Source organism: Muscardinus avellanarius (genome assembly GCF_963383645.1).
Source record: "Muscardinus avellanarius genome assembly, chromosome: 7".
NCBI lineage: Eukaryota > Metazoa > Chordata > Mammalia > Rodentia > Gliridae > Muscardinus > Muscardinus avellanarius.
The window spans coordinates 93,301,157-93,314,891 of record NC_137793.1 but is presented as its reverse complement, the minus strand read 5'-3'; the positions used below and the strand labels follow the sequence as shown (position 1 = coordinate 93,314,891).

General features: G+C 36.4%; 1 protein-coding gene across 3 annotated transcripts in view; it reads right to left on the bottom strand.

Annotated features, from left to right (window-relative positions):
• The window catches only part of KCNT2 (potassium sodium-activated channel subfamily T member 2), a gene marked incomplete at both ends in the record, with an annotated part of 363,001 nt that overhangs the window by 186,331 nt on the left and 162,935 nt on the right, over positions 1-13,735 (bottom strand). The window lies entirely within an intron of this gene.

The window sequence follows — 13,735 nt, the reverse complement described above, 5'->3', positions numbered from 1 at the left end:
GGGGTTCCTGGAAGCCCTTCTACCTCTGGGCCACACTCCCAGACCTATTTTTACATTTTTATTTGGAAACAGGGTCTCCTAAGCCAGTGCGCGCGGCTGGCTTCGAACCTTCGTGATCCTCCTGTCTCTGCCTCCCAAGCGCGGGGATTACAAGCGTGCGCCACCATGGCCAGCATTATTATTATTTTGAAACAGGATCTCACTAAGTTGTGGAGGGCTTCCCTGAGTTGCTGAGGCTGGCAGTGAAACAGCAATACTCTTGTCTCAGCCTCCCAGGTAGTAGAATTACATATGTATACCACAAAGCCTGGATTTTAAAAATAAATAAATAAATAAATTATCTTGCTAATAACATATCCAGGCTCAGGTATTTTGTTATAGCAATAGGTGTGTGTGTGTGTGTGTGTGTGTGTGTGTGTGTGTGTGTATTTGGTAGGTGATAGGTAGAGGATGGAAGGGTCTGGGGGTATATATACATGACAAAAAAAAGTTTAGATTTCTCTAAATACAGTATTCTGGGCGTTTCTAGTGAAGGCTCAGAAGACAACATTTGAGAGTCTAAATCTTAAAGATTATGTAATCAGTCATGAAAAAAGTAGTCAAATATATATAGCAAAGGGCATCTGATGAGTTATTAAACAGAAAAGATGAATATTTTGTTGAAAACTAGGGGAAAGGCCATCCTGTTAAAGAGGTGCCTAACTTGGCTGAATTATGCACCTCTCCTCATACTTTGTGGCAGGCAGGACTCAAGAAGGATGAACTAGCTTATTTCACAGAAGAATTCTCTTAAGCAATGTGCCTACGGTGCTGCGCAGCATCTCCTAACTGTATGCTAAAATGAGAGAGGAGAGAAATGAATTAAAAATGGTATTATCAAAAGAAGCAGAACATAAAGATTTGGAAAATTCCCAACCAGGCCAGATAGTAAAGAATAAAAATGGGTTTCAGGAGAAAACACCAAAGGTTGAAGATAAGTAGGAATAGAAGGGAGCCAGGCAGATGCTACTCATCCAGAAAATGGAAGAATAACTGAAAGCATTTGGAGATCTTTGACATGCCGGCACCAGGGCTGGGCAGAGCAGTTTCAAGGAGGGCCCCCCAGGTGCCCGTGGGACATCTGGCTTTGTGCTCCGAGCAGCCTCAATTCTCTGATTTTGCATCAGCACACCATGCTCCGGAGCCATGCTAAGTGTGACTGGAGTGGACTCAAGTTCAGCTCCAGCTGCAGCAGATGTGAATTGGGCTGCTACTCCAGAGGAACAGGTGATTCACCTCCAGGATGTGCACAAAGGTGCTGACTGCGGGTGTGCAGGGGGCCTGCACTATGAAGGAAAGGCTACTTCCACCTCTGCCTTGACTTTGGAGGATATCCTCGGGGATCTTGGGGCCGTGGGAAATAAATGTCACAGTGGTGAAGCTCCGTCGAAAGTCCCCACCAGGACAACTCCTATAGAGATTTAGGAGCTGAAGCTTCTCCAGTGGCTCTTTAACTATAAAACCACCAAGGTGCAGTGCCAGGCTGGGAATGATAGAGCCACCAGGCTCCCAACTGTGAAAGCTACTATGTTCTCTGTGCTAGGAAAAGCCATGGAGTCAGAAATCCCAGACTCTTGGGGACCAAGATCTATCCAGTATGTCTGGAAGTTATGTTTTGAGGCAGAGAAAAATATCCTCAAGCCTCAAGTTTTATGTTTGCCTTGTTGAGTTTTGACTTACTTGGTGATGGAACAAATTAAGGGTTTTAAAATTTACTGTGATGGAATAAATAAAGTTTGTATGTGAAAAGAGCAAAGATTTGGGAGAAGCAGGGGCCGAATTCTATGGCATGGACATCTGTGTTTCTTCCAGAATTCATGTTAAAACCTAAGTCCTCAGTGTAATATATTAAAAGATGAGGACTTCAAAAATTAATGTATGTCATAAGCAAATACTTTACGGATAAGAAAGAGTCCCTATACAAAAGCTCTAGAGTACCAGCTAGGACCACGTTTGCATTTTTGCCTTTCTCCATGAAAGGTCTTAGCTCATTGCACCATCTTGGAGGCAGAGAGAAGGCCCTCACCAGACACCAAATCTACTGCAGCTTGTCTTGAGCATCCTAGAACCTGCAACCATGAAAACAAATTTATGTTCTTTATAAACTACCTGGGCTCAAGCATTTTGTTATAGCAACACAAATGGAATAATACGGTAATAGAATACTATTCAGAAAAGAAAGGAAATAGAAAAAAAAAAGAACAAAGGGAGGGAGAGGATTCAAGTATTGACACGCATTACACCATGGATAAACTGTAAAAACTTACGCAGTAAAAGAAGTCAGATTCAAAAGAACACATATGTTTCTGTTTATATTAAATATTCAGAAAAGAGACAGAAAGCAGATTAGTGGTTGCCTAGGACTGATGGTAGGAATATGGTGGTGGAAATGTTCTAAAACTAGATTGTGATACTGGCTGTACAACTCTGTAACTATGTTAAATTAAGATTGAATTTACACTTAAAATGAGTGGATTTGATGGTGTGGAAATTATGCTTTTATAAAGCTGTCAAAAAATCATTGTACGCATTTGGACACCCACTATAGCTTCTGTGTATAGCAAGCAGACAGCTCAATGAAGACAACCATGAAGAAATAAAATAATATCCAATACTTAAATTTCAGAGATTCATTTTCCAGCCCAAGATAATCTCTCTATCATTTAATTTACATATAACAAATATTCGATTGTCTTAACTCTTTTTTTTTTTTTTTGGTGGTACTGGGGTTCCCGGCAACCCTTCTACCTCCGGGCTACACTCTCAGACTTATTTTTATTCTTTTTTATTTGGAAACAGGGTCTCTTAAACCAGAGCATGCGGCTGGCTTCGAACCTGTGCAATCCTCCTGTCTCCGCCTCCCAAGCGTGGGGATTACAAGCGTGGGCCACCACGCCCGACCTTAACACTTTTTCTAATGTTACTTTATAACCTATTGAATTGTTTGGTAGAAGGATATGTAAATAGGTGGATCACTCAAAAGACAGAAGAGAGCTGGGCGTGGTGGCCCACGCTGTAATCCCTTCGCGAGTAATCCCTGAGTTTGGGAGGCAGAGACAGGAGGATCACGCGGGTTCAAAGCCAGCCTCATCTGGCTTAAGAGACCCTGTTTCCAAATAAAATGTAAAATAGGTCTGGTAGTGTATTCCAGAGGTAGAAGGCCCCTGGGTTCCATCCCCAGTACCACTAAAAGAAAAAAAAAAGAGAGAGAAGATAGTAAATAGTAAATAGAGTGATTACCATTTTACTTCTAAAGCAGAAACTGTTCTCCAAATAGTTCAGCAAAATTGCCCTGGTTTTATGTTTAGGAATTTTGTGAGAGCCACAGGCACACCCAGACCAATAACTTCATTCATATCAATTTACTTGCTCAGCTGCTCCTATGTAATATTGCCAAGCTAATTATGAGACTAGACAACTCAGATGGAGCCTAACATAACCAAAGAGAAGAAACATATGAAAACCAAAGCTATTTCTGTGGAGTTAGGCCTCTTGCAATTTTATTTATAATACACATGATAGAATGCAAACAATTATAAATAACTTTTATACCTCACTAGAAAATAAAATTAAAAGGGATATAATCCAATTAAGTTACATAATTTTAAGAATGCAAATGTTATAGAGTTTGCTCTGTTTTGCTTGACTAAGTCTCCTACTGTGCTTCCTAGTCTTTAGTCTGTCCGTTTTTTAATACAGCCTTTTTATAATTGTCATATTCATGCTACTTAAACATATCTTAGATATGACTCAGTGTAAAGTTTGTAAAGCTAACGGTGCTCCCTGACTAAAGAGCACTCTCATTTGTAATATGATAGATTATTAAAATAACTGAAAAATCAAGCTTCTTTATTTTAGCTCCTTTCTGCAGTGATATTATCGTTCATCTTATAAAGATATCGTTGAATCCAGACAGCTCTAACAGCTCAGTCTGATCCCTAGATGTGGTGGAAGAGTCACTGTGGGCTTGCAGATCCTGGCCCTTAAGAGACCTTGCCAGTGGCCCTTGCTTGTGATCCTAGATTTTGGGAGACTCAGACAGGGGTATCACAAGTTCAAGGCCAGCCTTAGCAAGTTAGTGAGACCCTGCTTCAACGATAAAAACTGAAAAAAGGCTCAGTGGGGTATAACTCTGAGGTATAATGATCCTGGGTTCAATCTCTAGTACAATAAATAAATAAACAAACAAACAAACAAATAAATAAATAAATAAGACTTAAAAAGAGACCTTGCCAGCTCTTTCTTTCATATCTTGAAATCTTGAGACCACTCTGTTGTGAAGTTTAATAGTGTCTCTGGAAAGCAATGTGTTAAGCTGGCATAGATTGCCAGGGATGAGACAGGAGCCATTGTGGATGCTTATTAAAAAAAAAAAAAACTTGCTTAGAAGCAAGGTGTGGTGGCACACGCTTGTAATCCCAGCATTTGGGAGGCTGAGACCTGAGGATAAGTGGTTGGAGGACAACCGCAGCTACTTAGTGAGGCCCTCTGCAGCTTAGTGAGACCTGTTTCAAAATAAATAATAAATTAAAAAAAATAGGGCAGGGGATATAGCTTGTGGTTGAATGCCCCTGGGTTCCCTCCTCAGACCTGCAAAAATAAATAAATAACTTGCTTAGAATTACTTTGTTTAGCTGCGCATGGTGGCACACACTTGTAATCCCTTAAACTTGGGAGGCTGAGACAGGAGGATTGCACAGGTTTGAAGCCAGCCTCAGCTGCTTAGTGAGGCTCTCAGAAAGTTAGTGAGGCCCTGTTTCCAAATAAAATATAAAATAGATTTGAGAGTATAGTCTGGAGGTAGAAAGCCTCTGGGTTCCACCCCTAGTACCACCAAAAAAAAAAAAAAGGAATACTCTGTTTAGGTTATATCTAATTACTATCAGCATTTTTTATACTTTTACTGATGCATCATAGCCTCACATCCCCATCCCCGCTTGGCGCCTTCTCCATCCCCCCTTCCCTCTACAAAATATTGAATACCAACATTTTTATTACCCTGTATCTTTTTCCTAAACACTTTAACTAATTTATTGCAATTTAAGATGTAAAAATAAACCAATATTGAAACATGTTCAATTAACTTTTTGCTCAGTTAATTTGCATAAAAGTTACTCGAATCCTTAGTGACTGATTTTTTAATTTTTTTCTTCTTTTGCAGTATTGAGGATTGAACCCATGGATGCTTAATCTGTGAGCTACATAAACAGCTCTTTTTACTTTATTTTATTTTTATGTTGATTCAGGTTATTATCACTATTTCCCTGCCTGAGCCTCAGGAGTTGATGGGATTACAGGTATATACCCAGTGCCTTCATATTGGTTGGCTCACTATTTCCTTCCTTCCTTCCTCCCTTCCTCCCTTCCTCTCCTTCCTTCCTTCCTTCCTTCCTTCCTTCCTTCCTTCCTTCCTTCCTTCCTTCCTCCTTGTCCTGAGGATAGAACACAGAGGCAGTCTACCTCTAAGTTATACCCCCAGCACAACCCTCACCCCATGGTACTTTAAATTGAATTTAGGGCATTTTACCATCGAGCTACACACCCAGTCAATTTTATTTTGAGACAGGGTCTTGCTCATTTGCTTCTCCTGTTTAAACCTCTCAAGTACTGGAATTACAAGCACTAGCCATTTTACCTGGCAGATGGAACATTGCAAGTGAAAACAACTTTCTTCTAATTTCTCTACTATAAAAATATCTCTGAAGTTTTAAATAATAAAAAATATTTATACAAGCTGGGAGTAGTAGCGCATGCTTGTAATCCCAGCATTCAGGAGTCTGAGACCTGAGGATCGCGGTTCGTGGACAGCCTCAGCTACTTAGTGAGGCCCTCTGCAACTCAGTGAGACCCGGTTTCAAAACAGGGCAGGGGGTGTAGCTTGGAGGTCAAAGGCCCCTGGATTCCACCTCCAGACCCACAAAAAAAAATTAAATAAGATTTATATAAAACTAGTAGATTCTATAAAATCTTAAATGTTTCACAATGAAAAAATGATTACCGAATATTGCAAAAGTCAGTCACGTTTGTTTATACAAATAAATGTATTGATGACTTACTAAGGCCAGCAATTGTGCTGGATGGTAGAGATGAAGATAAAAATAGGAAAAAGACTCTTAAAGCCCTAATAAAAAAGAGTTTCTAAAATCTAAAGCAAACAACAATGACTTTATAATGGTACTACTACTAATAATAATGTAAATAATATCCAAATATTTCTTACTTGTTCAGTGCTAACCTAGGTAAATTACTCGAGCTTTTTAAACTTCATGCTCAATTGGAAAGTAAATGTAATAATATTAACTTCTTTATTGCCTGTTATAAAAATTAAAAGAGCTAATGCTCCGTGAAATGCCTAATATATATTACTGTTCAGTGAATCCAGTAGTAACTTTGTGATGGATTTGTTCTCCCTGCATGAGACGTATAAGAGCATGAAAATGAGTCAAATATTTAATACATGGGCCAACTATATATGCAGAATTATAACAAAGCCTTTGTTTTCTATGTGATAAAATTTATACATGCTGCTATTAACAACAGAGAAAGAGACGAGGAACAAGAAAATCGTATGTCTATTTCTTTTTTTTAATATGGGTGTGCTAACAGGATTATTAGCAACAGAAAATCATCCATGTGTTAATAAATAGCTGCAATCTTTTTAAATCCTTTCAAAATGTGGCAAGTCCCAACTGTTATAAAAGTGGAAACATGAGTAATCAGAGAAGGTGCCCAAAGAAAAAAGTTAGGCAATTTGCAAGGTAAACTCCTAATCTTTAACTATTTACCTAGAGTAATCAGGCTGACATGAATTGACCTTTGGATGGGTTTTTGTCATCATTTACAGAAAATGACAACTAATTCTTGGTAAAGCCACTAGCGAGGAGGAGGAGGAGAGAGAGAGAGAGAGAGAGAGAGAGAGAGAGAGAGAGAGAGAGAGAGAGAGATATTAAGCACTATTTTCAGAGAAAAATGTCAACATCAGGATGATAATTTGTTTCAAAAGATTAGCTGTCACAGAGGTTACTTGAATAATTTAATTTACGATTATACAAAAGATAGCATATCTACATACTAACATGTGTATATTTATATAGTTCACTGAAATATGTAAAAAAGAAGTGTATGATTACATGGAAATTCTACATATTCATTTTTTTGCACAATTGTGCTCAATATTCTGAATATTGAACTCACAATTGAATTTGAAAATTAATTCACATAGATAAATGCTTAATACTATACTGGTTTTATAAGAATGTCCACTTAGTTTACTCCCTAGCTTAAATAGCACTATTATCCTATGATCATAAAATAAAATACCTTAGATATTTTATTGCACAGTACATTTACCATTTTTCTAAAGTTAAGTAAATATGTATGTAAGATATACAGACTGGAGGGCAAAATGTCCACCAAATATTTCTTAAATACCTACTCAGAACTTATTGACTATCAACATTCACCAAAAATGATACATATCCTTGGGAATTTCATACAGTCTTATAATTAAATGAATATGCATGGGAGGTTGACTAAATGACTAGAACTGTATGAAAAAATACAGATCTTAAAGGGTATGTTTTGTATGTTGTTTAATCAGTTTTTACTGATGTATGAATATGAGGTTTAAAGAAAATGAATAATAATGACATGTGGTAAGGAATATTTGGGAAAATTTTACAGCAGGGTGGGGGAAAATTATTTCATCTTTGAACTGCTGGGTTTAACATTCCTGTAAGATATGCATGCTTGATTCACTTATACATTTTATTTTATTACATATACCTATAATAAGATGTTTTTATACTTTTTAGGCTATACTTTACATAATAATAACTTGTTTACAGTTTGAATCTTTTCAGTTCCAAAAAGTAGTCATATATACTCTTTATTAAGAATGAAAAAAGTAAAGCTACTTGTCTTTAATTAAGTTATTTATTTGTGGTAATGGTAATGGATATTACACCCAGGTGAGTTCTACTATTTCATAGCGACATACTCAACCCTTTTTAATATTTTTTACAATTTTTTCTTTTTATTGGTGCATTGTAGCCATCTATCTTCATGGGGTGCACAAGAGTAAGGCATACATGCACACATCACTCAGCCCTTGCCCATTTCCCACCCCATTCCCTCCCCCTCACTCCTTCTCATATTTGGCTTAGTGAGTGACTGTGATATGCTTGTGAATGTAAACAGGATCTTCGTGCTAAGAGTTGCTGGGGCTGGCTTTGCAACTGTGATCCTCCTGTCTGAGCCTTTCAAGTACCCCCCCCCCCAGCTACTTGATATAGCTTTCTTATATATATAAAATAATGAAGATATAAATGAGAAGTTATGAATATCATTGCACTCATCTTTCATGTAATTAATCTTTAGTATGTGCCTTTTGTTTGATATTTTATTTAGTTTTGTGTCTTCATTCAAAGGCTCTTTTAGCTTGAGTTTGATGATTTATTGCCGTAGAATCCATCAGTTTAAACTCAGTTTGGTCTATAGCTCTTGAGCTGCAATCAAAAAGCCAAATAGACAATAAGCCCATTCCCAAAGTTCTGCTGTTAAACGTTTATCAAAGAATTGTAATTTCTTTTAATAAGTTAATGTTTATTTAAATAGCTAGATTAATTTTCATAGAATTTATTAAGCCTAGCTACCAAACTTTTTGGTTTTGATACAGTATGTGAAAAGCTTAGTGTTTGGGGAAGTAAACTATGAGAGCGTTAGGCCATAGTTGGTGTACTGTCAGTATTTTAAAATACTTTAACCCCAAAATCCTGGAATAAATTTTCTTTTTGTCCATGTCCTGTACAACACACTTCTGAATTAATCATTTTTAAATGAAAGTAACTATGAAAACTCTTGGGCTCTGAAGTGCTTATTTGTTTGTTTAATAGAAATCAAAATATACAACTTAATATGCAATCTTTTTATAAGCCTTCCTTCTCTACCCTTCATTTTGATTTAATGCTAGACACCCCCATACATGCACTTTAGTAAGATGTGTCATTCATTTTAAAGATCCACAGACTTGGTCGTTTTCATTACCTTCCTGCAAAGTTTAACCGTGAGTACTTTTGACAAAGCAGAGAATAGAAATACAGGCCTGCAGCAGCCATGCTGAGCACTGGATGAGCATGGAAGTTTTGCCATCCTGCTCACAGAAGCTACTAGAACAGAGAGATTTGTTCATGAATACTGCAGTTATTTGAAACATGGATTGCCAAAAAGCACGCCATATGGAATGGAGGTCTCAAAATTGTAATTCTTCCAAAAAAAGAAAAAAAAAACTCCACTTTTTTGTTAACTATAATAGTGTTAAGTCTCATTGAGAATAATTTTAAAGAAATGGTTCAAACACCTAGGCATCTTCCTGAATCAACCACATGAACCGAGAAAGGAATGACTCTACTGTGTAATAGATACTGAGAACAAATAAAATGCCAAGAAAGTATTAATTTGTATGTCTCATTTAAACTAAATGTTCTTCCATTAAGAAAGCTAACATCATTATTATTTCTGTGTGTGTGTGTGTGTGTGTGTGTGTGTGTGTGTGTGTGTGCCAGGGATTGTATATTATTTGAATGTGTGTGTGTGTGTGTGTGTGTGTGTGTGTGTGTGTGTGTGTGTGAAAACCACGGGACATTCTACCATGGAGTTACATCAGTAACCCTATATATTTTACTATTTTATTTTATTTTATTTTAATTTTATTTTATTTTGAAACAAGGTCTCAGTAAGTTACTAAGGGCTTTACTCAGCTGCTGAGACTGGCCTCAAACCTGCGCTCCTCCTGTCTCAGCCTCCCAAGTACTAGAATTGCAGGCATGTACTCTCATGCCAGGATTAACATCATGATTTATGTATTTTTAATCTACTTTTTTCCTCTTTCACTCAACTGGTGAAGAACAAATCACTAGTTTATCAGAAATGACATGACTATACCAATCTTAGGATTGGTGTTTGTTTTGTTTTGTTTTGTCTAATATGAAACAGCCCAGTTAAATGGATTCCATACTGTCAGCTGCTGGTCCATATTATTTCTTATATTAAAATTATGTTGAATTGTATTCATTACATTTCCTCTTGTTTTATTATTACCATTACTGATATAAACAAAGTAAAAATATCTGCTGAGTAGTCTGTTAAGCTTGTATAGACTCATCATCCTGTGGATCATTATTATTATAATGTATACGGATGGCAGTAGCATGGGTTTTTTTGGCTCATGGATTCTGTTTATAGATTCTGTTTATGTACTGTGTCTCAATATAAGAGGCAATTTCCCACTGTGAATTGTGAATAAAGTTGAACAAACAATACAATGGAAAATATAATAAGATAAAGATAAGACCATCAGAGACATGACCAAAATAAATTACAACAGGTAAAAATAACAGACCAAATCCTTATAGTCAAAGGCAATTACTGGATATAGTTTAGAATCAATTTAAATCATCCATATGCTGTCACAGAGGAATTTGACTACTTTGGGTAAACCAGAATTCAGAAAGTGATGTTTCACTGAAAAAGAATAGTTCTGATTTTATTCTCCAGAGAAGGAAGACAGCATTCTAGGAAAGCATAGAGTTACCATAATGAAAAAAGTAAAATAAAATAATAATGAATAAAAGGAGGACCCCTAAACAGAGAAAAAATCAATAATGTGAGATTAAAAATACAAAGATAGGAATAATCTTGACAATACAGGAAATTTAGAACAAACTACAGATTTTTTTTTATACATCCCAAGAGGCAAGTGATGCTTTTAAGATGAGTTGTGCAATGACCCATGGTATGAGTACTTCCTAAAAGTCACTTTGGCTTCCTGAAATACATCCAGAAAAGATATATGTAAAATTTGCACATGGCTGTTGCTACAAAGAGGCTATGATTTGTTTAGATAAACAGGGTGTTGACTAAAAGACAGAAGCAAAGCCATCTGCAGGATGGTTAAGAGGTACAAACTATTGGATACACTGATTGTGTAATGTGTAACAGAGCAGGGAATGTTAAGAACAACTCTTACACATCGGGATTGCCCAAAAGAATGGGTAATTATTGTTATTTCAAAGATGCAGCTGAGCATGGTGGTACACGCTTGTAATCCCAGCATTTGGGAGGCTGAGACCGGAGGATTGTGGTTTGCCAACAGCCTCAGCTACTTAGTGAGGCCCTCTGCAACTCTGTGAGAACCTGTTTCAAAATAAAGAATAAAAAAATAATAATAAAGAATAAAAAATAAAGAAAAAAAAAGAATAAAAAAATTGGGCAGGGGGTGTAGCTCAGAGGTCAAATGCCTCTGGGTTCCATCCACAGACCCGAAAAAAAAAAAAAAATTGCAGACAATTTGGAGAAGAAATATAAATTTCCTTTCAAGTATTTTTGTTGAGGAATCTCAGATCAAAAGTCACAGAAACATTTGGGTATAGAGGTTGTAATGAAAACCAAAGAAACTGACCTAATGCATTTTATCATTTCATACTTGTCAGATCCTTTTTGAAGAAAATTTTAACCTCCACTGTCAAGTAGAAAAGTTGAGGCTTCAACAGCCTTGCTGCCCAACATACAATATTAACAAATGAACAAGTGCTGGGTCAAATAATGCACATAAAATACTTATTACCCCATTCTGCAAGACTGAAGAGGTTATTCCTCTCTATCTTTTCATGTTCAATCCCAGCATTAAAAATATTAGTAATATGAGCATTCAGTTTCAAAGCCCTTGCACATATATAGTAGGAAATAAGTCAAATAAACATCTGTAACTTTATAAGTTATGTTCCAACAAAACATATCTTACTAGTTACTGCCTCCTAACAAGACCAAATAGTCAATCTCTGTTCAACATTTTTTAGAAATCAAGTAAGGTACAAAATAAAATTGATTTTATCCTATCAGAAATGGACCAAATGTAACCATTACAAATAAAAGAGAAAGCTGGGTGTGATGGCACATGTTAGAAATCCTAGGATTTTAGAGGCAGAGATGGGAGGATCACAGGTTCAAGACCAGCCTCAGCAATTTACTGAAGTCGTTTACAACTTATTTTTCAAGATAAAAAATAAAATGGAGCTGCGGGTATAATTCAGCGGTAGAAAGTCACTGAGTTTTATCCCTGGTACTATAAATCAATCAATAAATAAGTAAGAGAGAAGTTAGAACTTTAGCCTGCTACTTCACACTGAGAGAACAGTAGAAAAGGCTCCCGTAGCTAAAGTAAGTTTTATTTTTGTGAAGTCACTTACTGAAATCTGTTTTTTAAAGTATAATACTGAAATGTTATGTTCATCAACAGAAAAACTTCATCATAATCATAGGACGCTGACTTTCCTAACCCTGCTTAGATTCAATTGAGGAAATGTCTTCCTTCTAAGAAATGGTTAATAAACTTATATCTGTTTCATGGAGAATAATATTGACCAGTCTTTCTGCCTTTTACACATCCCTAGAGCCTTGTTACTGAGTAATGGGCTCTGGAAAATTAGCTGGTTACCTGAGCATTCAACTAATCTTTCTGGCCCAACTCCTGGTTTATTGCACTGCTAAGAAGCTAATGTCAAATATATCAGTATCTATGCAGAATGGGCTCCTAGGCAAATGATTCATTTTTATTGACAATTATAACAGTGTCCTGATCAATGGTTTTTGTCCAAAGTGCAATTTCAGGAAGCTAGTGATACACACTAAAGAAATGTACTGCAAAACATGACTTGTGCCAATACTGACATGGCAATCATTGCTCCTATGCTCAGAAAATTGGTAGAGAACCTTCTCATATTTGATTATTTAACTTTAAAGATATTTTTAAATATTAATATTTCAATTAACATATTACTATTTCAAAATAGTGCCACTTAAGAAAATCTTATGTTTATTTTTTTCACATGATCTAACTAAATAATGTTTATAAAATCCAATATATACAATATGCATACTATTTCCTTTACCTTCTCCCACAATAAAACTCAGCTAAAAAAAAATCTACAGATATAATCCTTACAGCATTGATATTTTTAAGTTTATTTTATGCACTGGAGATTGAACCCAAGGTCATTCTACATTTGAGCTGTACCCCTAATCCCTTTTAGTTTTTATTTTACTTATTTTTGAAACAAATCTCACTAAGTTGCTCATTGCCTAAGTTGCTGAGCCTGGCTTGGACCTGTGATCTTTCTGTCTCAGCCTCCCAAGTACCGGGATCCAGCCACCATGCCTGGCTAGATCCTCATTCTTAACAACTTTCAATGCCATAGGATGACACACCTTTAATGATACTTCATGGACAATCCAGGCCAAAGGTGGGATCAATAGCCTGCCAGCTGAGAATGATGCATCTGGCCTAACTCCTGTCTTCATGGAAGCAGTGTCTTGGGGCAGAAAAGGTCAAAGATTTGGTCAAGGGTCTCTCTCCCCATAAATGGGAGCACTAAGGTTATAAAACTTTTTATTAATTGTCCCATATTTTGTGTAAGTAAAAATAATAAAAACATACTCAGAAGTTTTTGAACTAGGGTATTCTTTCTCTTAAGGGAAAAATCAGTAGGAAGATGCTGCCGCGAGGTGCTTTACTTCTGAGGCCACTATTCTGAATCCTTCCTTGTAATGAAAAGAAACCAACTTACAACATCGTGAGCTGGATGACTAATAGTTACGTAACTACTTATTAACCAGGATAAATATTCCAAAGGAAATAAAA